This window comes from Microcaecilia unicolor, chromosome 2 (genome assembly GCF_901765095.1).
Source record: "Microcaecilia unicolor chromosome 2, aMicUni1.1, whole genome shotgun sequence".
Classification (NCBI taxonomy): Eukaryota; Metazoa; Chordata; class Amphibia; order Gymnophiona; family Siphonopidae; genus Microcaecilia; species Microcaecilia unicolor.
The window spans coordinates 15,147,306-15,162,205 of NC_044032.1; the positions used below are offsets into that span (position 1 = coordinate 15,147,306).

The following is a 14,900-nucleotide window of genomic DNA, read 5'->3' on the forward strand; positions in this document are numbered from 1 at the left end:
CCAGAAACCATCCAGGTCAATGCCAGCAAGTGGATGGTGCCCAGGCACAGTCCCGCAGGTCCATGGCAACTCAGGCAGCCAGATATTTGGGATATCACCTTCAATAAATTGATAGACTTGTGATAAGATATAGGAGGTACTTTCGAAACAACTACCAGTTTATTGAAGCTGAAGATATGCCGATAGGACGGGGATTGGGTATCGAGCCAATCATGGCAATTACTCAGGATGGTAGAAAAGCAACATGAAGGAAACAAAAACTGATCTGGAAAAGGAGCATTGTCCTAAGGAGAAAGAGGGTCACCTCATACTAGGTCAGACCAATGGTCCATCTAGCCCAGTATCTTGCTTCCAACAGTGGCCAATCCAGATCGCAAGTACCTGGCAGAAACCCAACCAGTACAGAGAAAAAGACAGAGCCTAATCAATGTGGCCGCTCTTCACACAACCAACCAAGGTAAAGTGAATGCATCAGATACACTTTTAAATCAGGCTATTGGATCTCCTAAAGCATAAACTAGTCGAAATCCGGAGTCTGCTGATATTATCAATCATGTGCAAAACACTTATAATTTTCACTGAATTGTCAATTCATAATATATTCGATACTGCTTTATAATCATGCAATATAACCTCCCTCCCAAGAAAAAAGCGACTACTTAGCTTGCAAAAGGAATCACGGCACTATGTTGATAATTTAACACCTAATTTAGTTTGTAGGTTTGCCCCTTTGCATCTTTCAGGTTCACAGAGATTCCTTTCATTACCTCTGAATCATCACCATTAAATTCCATTTCGTCCTCTTCAGTAAAGGCTGAAGCAAAGAATTAATTTAGTTTTTCTATTATGGACTTGTCTTCCCCGAGCACCATTTTTACTCTTCAGTCATCTACTAGTCCAAATTTCTCCCTCATAGGCATTTTGCTTGAAAGTGTTATAATTTTAAGTGTTGGCATCTTTTGAATTTCTCTTTTGGCCTAACTTATGGGCTGATGATCAGAAGCAAACGCAGGCGCTAGAGGCTGTTAGCGCCATACTAGCGCCTGCATTTGCTACCTCCCCATGATCAGAGCCCCCTAGCGTGTGAAACAACGTGCTCACGGGCTCTGAACGCAACTAGGATGCAAAGCAGGGGTGTGCTGGTAAATTTTTAACAACGGGTTCTCTCTCTCTGGGCATAGCCAGCCCTGCAATTTGGGGGGGGGGGCGGGGCATGGGGGGACTGGGGGGACAACACATGCCCCTCTCTCTCCGCCTCATATAGGCATGCTATGGATTGCTTGTTTCTGGTTCTGAGCAGCAAGCTGGGACTTCTTGCACATGCAGGAGAAGTCCCAGCCTGCTGCTCAGAGCTGGAAATCAGGAGCGGGGAGCAGCAGCAGTCTATTCACTTGGCTGGCGAAGCTCAGCATCCCCACTAGCAAAGTAAAAGAGAATTGAGGTGGGGGCCCGAGCCCACATTTTGAGACCCAGTGGTTAAAGTAGCCATGGAGGGCCTACTTTAACAACCGGCTCCCAAAATTCTTCAAAATTTAACAAACGGCTCTCGCGAGCCCGTGAGAGCCTGCTCCAGCACTCCACTGATACAAAGGCATGCAAAAGAGGTCTAAACATATGAGGAACTGAGTTCAATTCCCACTTCAGGCACAGGCAGCTCCTTGTGACTCTGGGCAAGTCACTTAACCCTCCATTGTCCCATGTAAGCCGCATTGAGCCTGCCATGAGTGGGAAAAGCGCGGGGTACAAATGTAACTAAAATAAAAAAAATAAAATAAAATCCCCAATGATCAGCGACCAGTGCACCAAAGATTGGCTAGCTGGCCGCGGCAAACCCTGCACCAGCTTGGAGCTGGGGTTAGGGTTTGCAGACCATTGGGGAGGAATGGTGAGCCCTTTCCAGCATGCATTTAGATGCTAGCAGGCCCCTATTCCCCCCAATGCAGCAGCCCCCTGCAGGAATCCCAAACCCAACACCCCCCCCCCCCTCAGCAACAGGGGGCTGGAGATCCAGTGGGTCTCAAGCCTTCCCTAATTCCCCCCCCCCCAGCATCCTCTCAGATGTCCCTGGTGGCCCAGTGGGCCACGGGTGAACACCCCCAACCTGGTGGTCTAGCGGCCCTTCCCCACTCCCCTACCTTCAGTTGGAGGTGGCCTCCCTTCTCTTCCATTGGTCCCGCCTCAAAAATGGTGGCACCCAGCCCTGCCCAGTGCATCCTGGGATGCACTGGGCGGGGCTTCACACCATATAAGGGATAGCCCAGACCTGTCAAACAAGTGCGGGAGGATTGTGCCTGAGCAAATCCTCCCACACTTCTACTCTATGATCAGAGAGAATAGCATGCTTAAATTTTCAAGCAATTATTTCTGATCAAAGGGGCGGTAAAGCCCCGCGCTGTTCCATCTCTACTTTTAGAGCACTGTTTGGAACAGAATGGGGCTTTCCTATTATCTTTATTTGGATTTGCTTTCCATTTTTTGAAAGATGTCCTTTTTGCTCCCCCTTCCACACTCACATCACACCTGGGTTCACCATAAGCTCATCCTCTCTAGCTCACCTTGCACCCTTCCCCTCCCTTAACCACACCCATATAGCCCAGTACCCCAATTAGATCACAACCGGGGCTTTCCCATCTTGTTCTTTTTAATGCTTTTGTATTGTGGAAGGGCTGTTTGGTAAGTTTGCCTCTTTGATGATGATGCCAAATATGCAATAAGGTAGACACCCCTGATGGTGTACATAACATGAGGAACGATCTAGTGAAGCTTATAAGTACATAAGTATTGCCATACTGGGACAGACCAAAGGTCCATCAAGCCCAGCATCCTGTTTCCAACAGTGGCCAATCCAGGTCCCAAAAAAGTACAAAACATTTTCTACTCCTTATCCCAGAAATAGTGGGGTTTCCCCGTACATTTAATAATGGTCTATGGACTTTTCCTTTAGGAAGCCATGCAAACCTTTTTCAAACTCTGTTAAGCTAACTGCCTTTACCACATTTTCTGGTAACAAATTCCAGAGTTGAATTACACGTTGAGTGAAGAATACTTTTCTCCGATTCGTTTTAAGTTTACTCATTTGTAGCTTCATCGCATGCCCCCTAGTCCTAATATTTTTGGAAAACGTAAACAGACGCTTCATGTCTACCCATTCAACTCCACTCATATTTTATAGACCTAGAAACATAGAAACATGATGGCAGATAAAGGCCAAATGACCCATCCAGTCTGCCCATCCTTTGTAACCCCCAATTCTACCTGTTCCTAAGCAATCCCACATGCTTATCCCATGCCTTTTTAAATTCTGGAACAGTCCTAGACTCCAATGGAAACAAAAAGTGAGGACAAGTTGAGGAGGAAATCCCCCCCCCCCCCAAAATTAAATTTTATTGGTGATCAAATAACAACCCGACACAGCCATGTTTCGGCATCCAAGCCTGCATCAGGGATCAAACAAATCTTCTTAGGTTGTCGCTTGATAAAAAACCAAAGAAAATATGGCATAGGAACTTCCTTAAAACGCAAGAATTGTGAAGTCAACTATGGAGCGCCTGAACGGCAATACGTAGAAATGATGTCAATAGTACAGTCCTAGACTCCACCACCTCCACCGGGAGGCCATTCCACGCCTCCACCACCCTTTCTGTGAAATAATACTTCCTTATTTCAGGACCTCTATCTTATCTCCCCTCAGCCGTCTTTTCTCCACGCTGAAGAGCCCCAGCCACTTTAGCCTTTCCTCATTGGAAAGTCGTCCCATCCTCCTTTATCATTTTCATCGCCCTTCTATGCACCTTTTCTAATTCCACTATCTTTTTTAAGATGTAGCGACCAGAATTGAACTCAATATTCAAGGTGCGGTCGCACCATGCTTGAAGAATGGTCCAGAATTTGGCAGCTAAAATTTATTGGTAAGAAATGCAGCGCCGTGCATTTACGCTGCAAAAACCCAAGGAAATGGTACAATTACAGGGTGAATGAAAGAAGAGCAGGATTTGGGAGTGATCATATCTGTTGATCTCAAGAAAAGGTGATGGCAAAAGCCAGAAGGATGCTTGAGTTGAGTTCATAGGCAGAGGAATGGCCTTCCGGAAAAGAGAAGCGACAGTGTCTCTGTAGAAGTGTCTGGTCAGACTTCATTTAGAGCAGTGTCTAATTCTGGAAACTGCACCTTCAAAAAGATACAAATATGATGGAATCAGTCCGGGAGCAGCTATTAAAATGGTCAGTGCTCTTCATCGGAAAGCGCATGGTGACAGATTTATAGATCTCAATATGTATAAGTAACGCCCCCTCAGGAGTGTACCTGGGTTTGGGGGCCAACCGGACAGGAGCCCTTGGGGACAACACTGTTGGTCCCCTGTATGTATGGTGCCTGAGAAAATGGACTTAATGGGTAAGTTTTCTTTCACTTTCCTTTTTTTTTTAATTTGTACCCTGCGCTTTCCCACTCATGGCAGGCTCAATGCGGCTTCTTACATGGGGCAATGGAGGGTTAAGTGACTTGCCCAGAGTCATAAGGAGCTGCCTGTGCCTGAAGTGGGAATCGAACTCAGTTCCTCAGGACCAAGGTCCACCCCCCTAACAACTAGGCCACTCCTCCACTGTTGCTACTATTTGAGATTCTACATGGAATGTTGCTATTCCACTAACAACATTCCACGTAGAAGTCGGCCCTTGATCACCAATGCCACGTAGAAGTCGGCCCTTGATCACCAATGTGGCAGCGCAGGCTTCTGCTTCTGTGAGTCTGACGTCCTGCGCAGGACGTCAGATTCACAGAAACAGAAGCCTGTGCAGCCTTCTACATGGAATAGCAACATTCCATGTAGAATCTCACATAATAGCAATGTTCCATATAGAATCTCCAATAGTATCTATTTTATTTTAGTTACATTTGTACCCTGCGCTTTCCCACTCATGGCAGGCTCAATGCAGCTTACATGGGGCAATGGAGGGTTAAGTGACTTTCCCAGAGTCACAAGGAGCTGTCTGTGCCTGAAATGGGAATCGAACTCAGTTCCCCAGGACCAAAGTCCACCACCCTAACCACTAGGCCACTCCTCCAGTCCTTCAGGAAACTACAACAAAATCTATGGAAATTCAGTTTTCCCTCTCATCTGTGACCTGCACTTACTGACAGATTGCACAGAACTCCCCCCCCCCCTCCCTGATATTCCCTTCTTAGAAAACTCCTCTCCTTTCTCCCAAGCAAAAGGCTGCTGTGGCGAAGAGAAAATATACAACCTCTGTCAGAACATGGTTATCTCACAAACAGGCCTAAAATGCCAGTCTGATCAATGCACAAAGCCATGTCCGATCAAAACCCAGTCTATGTTACAGAGGATTTATAACCTGCCAACTCCCTCATATGAGATTCAAGTTGAGATACAAACAAAATAGAACTGATACAGGAATAACAGAAAATTAACTATAAAAAAGCACAAAAAAAAAAAAAGCAAAGACATCAATACATAAAGAAAACAATTCTTTATAGATGGGTTTTGAGTGCTTTGGGACAAAAGTGAAGAGGGGAGAACATGACAGAGACATTTAAATACCTCTGTGACATAAATGCACAGGAGCAAAGTCTCTCAGTTGAACGCAAGCTCTGGAATGAGGAGGAACAGGATGAAGGACAGGAGAGACTCAGGAATAATCTAAGGAAATAGTTCTTTCTGGAAAGGGTAGTGGATGTGTGAAACAGAGGTGGTGGAGACTAAGGCTGTATTTGAATTCAAGAAAGCTTGGGACAAGTACAGAGATATTAGACAGTTTGCGCAGACAGACTTGGTGGTTTTTTTGTCGGCTGATTGTTAAAGGGATTTAAGTGGGCTGAAGAGGCTCCTGGCTCCCCTACCACTGATAATCAGTGGCACTTAACCAGGCAGTACTGCTGAATGTGGGTTCTGACTGGGTCCCCCAAAACTGGGCAGGTCAGGGGTGCTACGGGGGTGGTATTGCGGAGGGGCCGGAAGTTATATGGGTGCTGGCAATATTCAATGCCGGGACCCCGCCAAGTTAGGACAGCTCAAAATCTGAAAATCAGCCAGGACCTACATAAGTACTGGGAAAGACCAAAGGTCCATCGAGCCCAGCATCCTGTTTCCAACAGTGGCCAATCCAGGTCACAAATACCCGGCAAGACCTACATAAATTTTGCTTTACTTCCCCCCCCCCCCCCCCCCGAGCCCCCGAAGCAGTCCTCTCCTTCCAAACACCCTCCACTGGCCCACTACCATTCAAAACTCCCCCTCCTCTATATCCACCCCAACCCGCAACCATTCTGCAGTCTTGGTGGGTCCCCCCCAGATCTACCTTAGCTCCCTGGTGGTCCAGTGGGGTCTATGGGGGCAGGAGTGAGCCGGATACAGGCGCAAGAGACAGCAGTGAGGCCACGTGAAGTGAAAGAGGCTATTAGAGACAAAAGAATGCCTTTCAAAGAATGGAAAAAGGACTCAAATGAAGAAAATAAGAAGCAACATAATCACCGGCAAGTCAGATGCAAAGCATTAATAAAGAAGGCTAAATGAGAATATGAAGAGAAAATTGCCGCAGAGGCTAAAACTCACAGTAACAACTTTTTCAGGTACATCAGAAGCAGAAAGCCTGCGAGGGAATCCGTGGGACCATTAGATCAGGAGCGAGCATAAGGGGCGCTCAGAGAGGACAAGGCGATAGTGGACAGACTGAACAAATTCTTTCCTTCTATCTTTATGGGAAAAGATGTAAGAGATCACCTGTAAGTATAAAGGAGAGCTGGAGGATGGTATTTTCTTCACTTATGCTCATATATTGACTTCTATATTCAGACTCCTGGTTTTCAACCCCCACAACTCTACCACTCCATGCCCCACCTTACAAAACTCCTCCCACAACTGCCCCACCACCCCAGAAACCCAGCAATGGGGAAATTTGACAAACTGAAGAGTAGCAAATCTCCTGGACCGGATGGTATTCATCCCAGAGTACTGACAGAATTGAAAAATCAACTGGTGGAACTATTGTTACTAATATGTAATTTATCTTTAAAATTGAGTGTGGTACCTGAAGATTAGAGGGTGGCCAATGTAATGCCGATTTTTAAAAAAGGTTCCAGGGGAGATCCGGGAAATTATAGACTGGTGAGCTTGACGTTGGTGCCAGGCAAAATGGTAGAGACTATTATAAAGAACAAAATTACAGAGCATATTCAAAAGCATGGATTAATGAGACAAAGCCAACATGGATTTAGTGAAGGGAAATCTTGCCTCACCAATCTATTACATTTCTTTGAAGGGGTGAACAAACATGTGGATAAAGGTGAGCCGGTTGATATTGTGTATCTGGATTTTCAGAAGGCATTTGACAAAGTACCTCATGAAAGACTCCAGAGGAAATTAGAGAGTCATGGGATAGGAGGTAGTGTTCTATTGTGGACTAAAAACTGGATAAAAGATAGAAAACAGAGAGTAGGGTTAAATGGTCAGTATTCTCAATGGAGAAGGGTAGTTAGTGGGGTTCCCCAGGGCTCTGTGCTGGGACCGCTGCTTTTTAACATATTTATAAATGACATATAACATATTTATAAATTGCTTTTTAGCATATTTATAAATGGGAGTAACTAGTGAGGTAATTAAATTTGATGATGACACAAAGTTATTCAAAGTCTTTAAATCACGTGAGGATTGTGAAAAATTAAAAGAGGACCTTACGAGACTGGGAGACTGGGTGTCTAAATGGCTGATGACGTTTAATGTGAGCAAGTGCAAAGTGATGCATGTAGGAAAGAGGAACCCGAATTATAGCTACGTCATGTAAGGTTCCACGTTAGGAGTCACAGACCAAGAAAGGGATCTAGGTATCGTTGTTGATGATACGTTGGAAGAGATGGATGAGAGGAGATATGATTGAGGACTGAGGTCTACAAAATCCTGAGTGGTGTAGAACGAGTAGAAGTAAGTTGATTTTTTACTCATTCCAAAAGTACAAAGACTAGGGGATACTCAACAAAGTTAAATGGGTGTCTGGGTGTCGTCGATAACACGCTGAAACCTTCTGCTCAGTGTGCTGCTGCGGCTAGGAAAGCGAATAGAATGTTGGGTATTATTAGGAAAGGTATGGAAAACAGGTGTGAAGATGTTATAATGCCGTTGTATCGCTCCATGGTGCGACAGCACCTTGAGTATTGTGTTCAATTCTGGTCGCCGCATCTCAAGAAAGATATAGTAGAATTGGAAAAGGTGCAGCGAAGGGCGACTAAAATGATAGCGGGGATGGGACGACTTCCCTATGAAGAAAGACTAAGGAGGCTAGGGCTATTCAGCTTGGAGAAGAGACGGCTGAGGGAAGACATGATAGAGATATATAAAATAATGAGTGGTGTGGAACAGGTGGTTGTGAAGCGTCTGTTCACGCTTTCCAAAAATACTAAGACTAGGGGGCATGCGATTAAACTACAGTGTAGTAAATTTAAAACAAATCGGAGAAAATTTTTCTTCACCCAACATGTAATTAAACTCTGGAATTCATTGACGGAAAATGTGGTGAAGGCGGTTAGCTTAGCAGAGTTTAAAAAAGGGTTAGACGGTTTCCTAAAGGACAAGTCCATAAACCGCTACTAAACGTACTTGGAAAAATCCAAAATCCCAGGAATAACATGTATAGAATGTTTGTACGTTTGGGAAACTTGCCAGGTGCCCTTGGCCTGGATTGGCCGCTGTCATGGACAAGATGCTGGGCTCGATGGACCCTTGGTCTTTTCCCAGTATGGCATTACTTATGTACTTATGTACTTATGTACGTTGAAACCTTCTGCTCAGTGTGCTGCTGTGGCTAAGAAAGCAAATAGAACGTTAGGTATTATTAGGAAAGGAATGGAAAACAAAAATGAGGATGATATAATGCCTTTGTATCGCTCCATGGTGCAACTGCACCTTGAATATGGTGTTCAATTCTGGTCGCCGCATCTCAAAAAAAGATACAGTGGAATTAGAAAATGTGCAGAGAAGGGCAATGAAAATGATAAAGGGAATGGTACGACTTCCCTATGAGGAAAGGCTAAAGCGGCTAGGGCTCTTCAGCTTGGAGAAAAGGCGGCTGAGGAGAGATATGATAGAGGTCTATAAAATAATGAGTGGAGTGGAACAGGTAGACATGAATCATTTGTTTACTCTTTCTAAAAACACTAGGACTAGGGGGCATGCGATGAAGCTACAAAGTAGTAAATTTAATACGAGTCGGAGAAAATTTTTGTTCACTCAGTGTGTAATGAAACTCTGGAATTCGTTGTCAGAGAATGTGGTAAAGGCGGTTAGCTTAGCGGGTTTTTTAAAAAGTTTGGATGGCTTCCTAAAGGAAAAATCTATAGACCATTATTAAAATGGACTTGGGGAAAATCCACTGCTTATTTCTGGGATAAGCAGCATAAAATGATTTGTACTTTTTTGGGATTTTGGCAGGTATTTGTGAGCTGGATTGGCCACTGTTGGAAACAGGATGCTGGGCTTGATGGACCTTTGGTCTTTCCCATTATGGCAATACTTATGTACTATAATATATACCCTAAAAGGAAGCAGCAATGCAAACACACAAGCGCAACTTACACACAGACAGACTCCTCCCCCCTCCCCCAAAACTACAACTCTGAGGCAATGTTGTTATAAGTTCACGCACATACATAAAGAACAGGGTTGGTTAGAATTACATGGGCCGTGCTCTACATGCTTTTCCCATTTGTTTTTCTTTGCACAATAAGGAGTGGAAAACAGACATGTGAAACAGAAAATGCAGGAAGACACAGCAAGAGCGATGGAGAAAGGGAAAATCTCAGAACAATGAGAGAGTAGAAGACGAGGAAAGGAAGGAATGACTGGACAGAGGAGGCAGGAAACCTGGCACAATGTAATATAGCCCTAGTGCCATTCAATACTGTTAAAATATAAATGAAGAAAGAGATGAGGAATGCATTATCCATCAGGACAGCTGGGCAGTCCCCAGGCAGCCAAACACAGAACCAAAAAAGATTCCTCCAAGCCCATCTGCAGCAAGGGCTGCAGGAGACAGACAGCACGGAGACACATGCACAGCATTTATTAACACAACACACACACGACAAACACTGCATTCATGACTAGAGGCTGACTGAATTTCAGTTTCAGTTTGATTTCCGGCACTGAAACCAATCTGAAATCTGGGTTTGGGTTTCATCTGAAAATGCCTGTACATTTTTGGCTGAAACTGAAACCATGGCCCTCCTGCCACAACATGTCCATCCCCCCCCCCCCCCCCCCAGCCAGCCAGCGTCCCCCCCAACAAAGAACCCAACCCCCGGCTGCCCACCACCCATAGTCCCTCCCTGAGCGTATCGTCTAAAACCCCTGGTAGTCTATTGGCTTCTGCCTCCACTGGCTGACTTGTGAAAATGGCGGCCATGATTTCTTGTGGCAGCCTCGCGAGACTGCCGTGGGAGGTCATGGATGCCACTTGGGATAGAAATTGGCATAGGCTTGAGCAATCTCCAGTACCTCCCCTACTCATGCCATTTGCACTAACGACACAAACATACTCCCCATTCATTAACACAACACAGATGACACATGCCAACATACTATTCATTAACACAACACAAACACACACCATTCATTAACATCACAATCCTTTAATACACATGCACACACATACATAAGCACATAAGCACCGCCATACTTGGAAAAGACCAAGGGTCCATCAAGCCCAGCATCCTGTCTCCGACAGCGGCCAATCCAGGCCCCAAGAACCTGGCAACCCCCCTCCCCCCATAAAATAAATTCCCCCCCCCCCCTTTTTTTTTTAAAATAATGTTCAATGGACTTTCCCCTCAGGAATCTGTCCAAACCCCCTTTAAACTCCGTAAGGCCAGCTGCTGCCACTACATTTTCCGGCAACGAGTTCCAGAGTCTAACTACACGCTGAGTAAAGAAAACCTTTCTCCTATTTGTTTTAAATCTACCATATTCTAGCGTCATCTTGTGTCCCCTGGTTTTGTTGTTGTTTGAAAATGTAAACAAACGCTTCACATCTGTCTGCTCTAATCCGCTCATTATCTTGTAGACTTCTGTTATATCACCCCTCAGCCGCCTTTTCTCCAAGCTGAAGAGCCCTAATCTTCTCAACCTTTCCTCATAGGGAAGTCGTTCCATCCCTTTTATCATTTTCATCACCCTTCTCTGCACCTTCTCCAATTCCTTTATATCTTTTTTGAGATGCGGCGACCAGAATTGGACACAATATTTGAGGTGCGGTTGCACCATGGAGCGATACAACGGCATTATAACATCCTAATAATACTCAACATTCTGTGCGCTTTCTTAGCTGACGCAGCACACTGGGTAGAAGTTTTCAACGTCTTATCAACGATGACTCCCAGATCCCTTTCTAGGTCTGTGACTCCTAACGCAAAACCTTGCATTATGTAGCTATAATTTGGGTTCTTTTTTCCGACATGCATCACTTTGCACTTGCTCACATTAAACGTCATCTGCCATCTAGCCGCCCAGTCTCCCAGTCTCATAAGGGCTTCTTGTAATTTTTCACAATCCTCCTGCGATTTAACGACTTTGAATAACTTTGTGTCATCAGCAAATTTAATTACCTCACTAGTTACTCCCATCTCTAGGTCATTTATAAATATGTTTAAAAGCAGTGGTCCCAGCACAGACCCCTGGGGAACCCCACTAACTACCCTTCTCCATTGAGAATACTGACCATTTAACCCTACTCTCTGTTTTCTATCTTTTAACCAGTTTTTAATCCACAGTAGAACACTACTTCTTATCCCATGACTCTCCAATCTCCTCTGGAGTCTTTCATGAGGTACTTTGTCAAACGCCTTCTGAAAATCCAGATGCACAAAAGCACTTAGCCTTCCAAAGTTCCATAGGTTTCTATGGAACTTTGGAAGGCTAAATGCTTTGAAAATATGCCTCCAAGTGCTTTGAAAATATGCCTCAATATCAACTGGCTCACCTTTATCCTCATGTTTGTTCACCCCCACAAAAAAATGCAGTAGATTGGTGAGGCAAGACTTCCCTTCACTAAATCTGTGCTGACTTTGTCTCATCAGCCCATGTTTTTGTATGTGCTCTGTAATTTTATTCTTGATAATAGCCTCTACCATTTTGCCCAGTACCGACGTCAGACTCACCAGTCTATAATTTCCCAGATCTCCTCTGGAACCCTTTTCAAAAATCGGCGTAACATTGGCTACCCTCCAGTCTTTCGGTACCACACTCGATTTTAGGGATAGATTGCATATTACTAACAGTAGCTCTACAAGTTCATTTTTCAGTTCTATTAATACTCTGGGATGAATACCATCAGGTCCTGGTGATTTACTACTCTTCAGTTTGCAGAACTGACCCGTTATATCCTCCAAGTTTACAGAGAATTTGTTTAGTTTCTCCGACTCGCCTGCTTCAAATATGTTTTCCGGCACCGGTGTCCCTCCCAAATCCTCCTCGGTGAAGACCGAAGCAAAGAATTCATTTAATCTCTCCGCTACGGCTTTGTCTTCCCTGATCACCCCTTTAACACCATTTTCGTCCAGCGGCCCAACCGATTCTCTAGCCGGCTTCCTGCTTTTAATGTATCTAAAAAACTTTTTAACAATGTATTTTCGCTTCTAACACTAACTTTTTTTCAAAGTCCTTTTTTACCCTCCTTGTCGTGTATGCACTATTAACATAACATACACGACACATGCATACACACCATTCATGAACACAACACAGACATGCACATGCAAGCACACTGTTAACACAACACAAATAACACATGAATACATACCATTAACACAAAACATGACACACGCACATATATTCATTAACACAACACACGACATATGCAAATTAACCATTAAAACAGCCCATATGGCACATGAACAAATAACATTCATTAATATAACATGTGTGCTCCCACATACACACTCCTTTGATTAAGACAACATACACATGCACACACACTGTACTCATGACACATGCATACACACCATTAACTTAACACACACATGACACATGCATGGATCTCCTCAGACTTATTTTGGTCTGATTCTCAAACCAGTTCTTTTGATCCTTTCAAGGACAGGAACATTTTCTCTACAATTATTAGATACTAGTAAAAAAGGCCCGTTTCTGTTTGAAAGGAAACGGGCGCTAGCAAGGTTTTCCTTTGAGTGTGTATGTTTGAGAGAGTATATATGAGAGTGACTGTGTGAGAGAGGCTTCTGTTCCTGCTGCTGTGCATTCCCCGTGTTGTGCTGATTCGCTACTCCCTGTATCGTGGCTCCGCCCCTCTCCCTTCTACTGGCCAATCTGGTGTGGGTTGTGTGACATCACTATTATCTACTCCAACATGATCCACGGTTCCAGGCAGCCTCAGAATGTTGGAGATGAGAATTATTATATAGGATAATAGGCATCTCTGAGACCTGGTGGAAGGATGATAACCAGTGGGACATTGTCATACCAGGGTACAAATTATATCGTAGTGATAGGGCGGATCGAATTGATGGAGGGGTAGCATTGTATATTAAGGAGGGCCTTGAATCAAATAGATTGAAAATTCTGCAGGAAACAAAACACTTTTTGGAATCACTGTGGATTGAAATTCCATGTGTAAAGGGGAAAAGGATACTGATAGGAGTGTACTACTGTCCGCCTGGCCAGGATGAACAGACGGATGTAGAAATGTTAAAGGAAATTAGGGAGGCTAACAAACTGGGCAACATGAAAATTACCTCTCTACCCTCATTTCCCCTCACGTTCCCGCCCGTAACCTCCGCTCACAGGACAAATCCCTCCTCTCAGTACCCTTCTCCACCACCGCCAACTCCAGGCTCCGCTCATTCTGCCTCGCCTCACCCTATGCTTGGAATCAACTTCCTGAGCCCTTACGCCAAGCCCCCTCCCTACCCATCTTCAAATCCTTGCTCAAAGCCCACCTCTTCAATGTTGCTTTCAGCACCTAACCTTTATACCTTTCAGGAAATCTAGACTGCCCCAATTTGACTGACTGTACATTTGTCCTTTAGATTGTAAGCTCCTTTGAGCAGGGACTGTCCTTCTATGTTAAATTGTACAGCGCTGCGTAACCCTAGTAGCGCTTTAGAAATGTCAAGTAGTAGTAGTAGTAGTAATGGGTGATTTCAATTACCCCGATATTGACTTGGTAAATGTAACATCGGAATATGCTAGGGAGGTAAAATTCCTTGACGAAATCAAGGACTGCTTTATGGAGCAGCTGGTACAGGAGCCGACAAGAGAAGGAAAAATTCTAGACCTAGTCCTTAGTGGAGTGCATGATCTGGTGCAGGAGGTAATGGTGATGGGGGCCGCTTGATAACAGTGATCATAATAAGATCAGATTTGATATCAGCTCTGGAGTAAGTACACACAGGAAATCCAGTACGTTAGCATTTAACATTCAAAAAGGAGACTATGAAATAATGAGAAGAATGGTGAAAAAAAAACTTAGAGGAGCAGCTGCAAATGTCAACAATTTACATTAGGCGAGGGTGGTGTTCAAAAATACCATTCTGGAAGCCCAGGTCAAATATATTCCGTATATTAAAAAAGGAGGGAGGAAGACCAAATGACAGCCGGCATAGTTAAAAAGTGAGGTGAAGGAAGCTATTAGAGCTAAAAGAAAATCCTTCAGAAAATGGAAGAAGGATCTGACTGAAAATAATAAGAAAACAGAAGGGGGTCCACGGGCTTGATGGACCTTCAGTCTGTTTCAGTATGGCAATACTTATGTACTTATTGTCATACTGGGACAGACTGAAGGTCCATCAAGCCCAGCATCCTGTTTCCAACAGTGGCCAATCCAGGTTACAACTACCTGGCAGGATCCCAAAACAGTACAATACATTTTATGCTGCTTATCCT

The 14,900-nt window shown here is 44.3% G+C and overlaps 1 protein-coding gene across 3 annotated transcripts in view; it reads right to left on the minus strand.

The window, feature by feature from the left end:
* The window catches only part of NPR2 (natriuretic peptide receptor 2), a 328,510-nt gene that overhangs the window by 93,163 nt on the left and 220,447 nt on the right, over positions 1–14,900 (minus strand). The window lies entirely within an intron of this gene.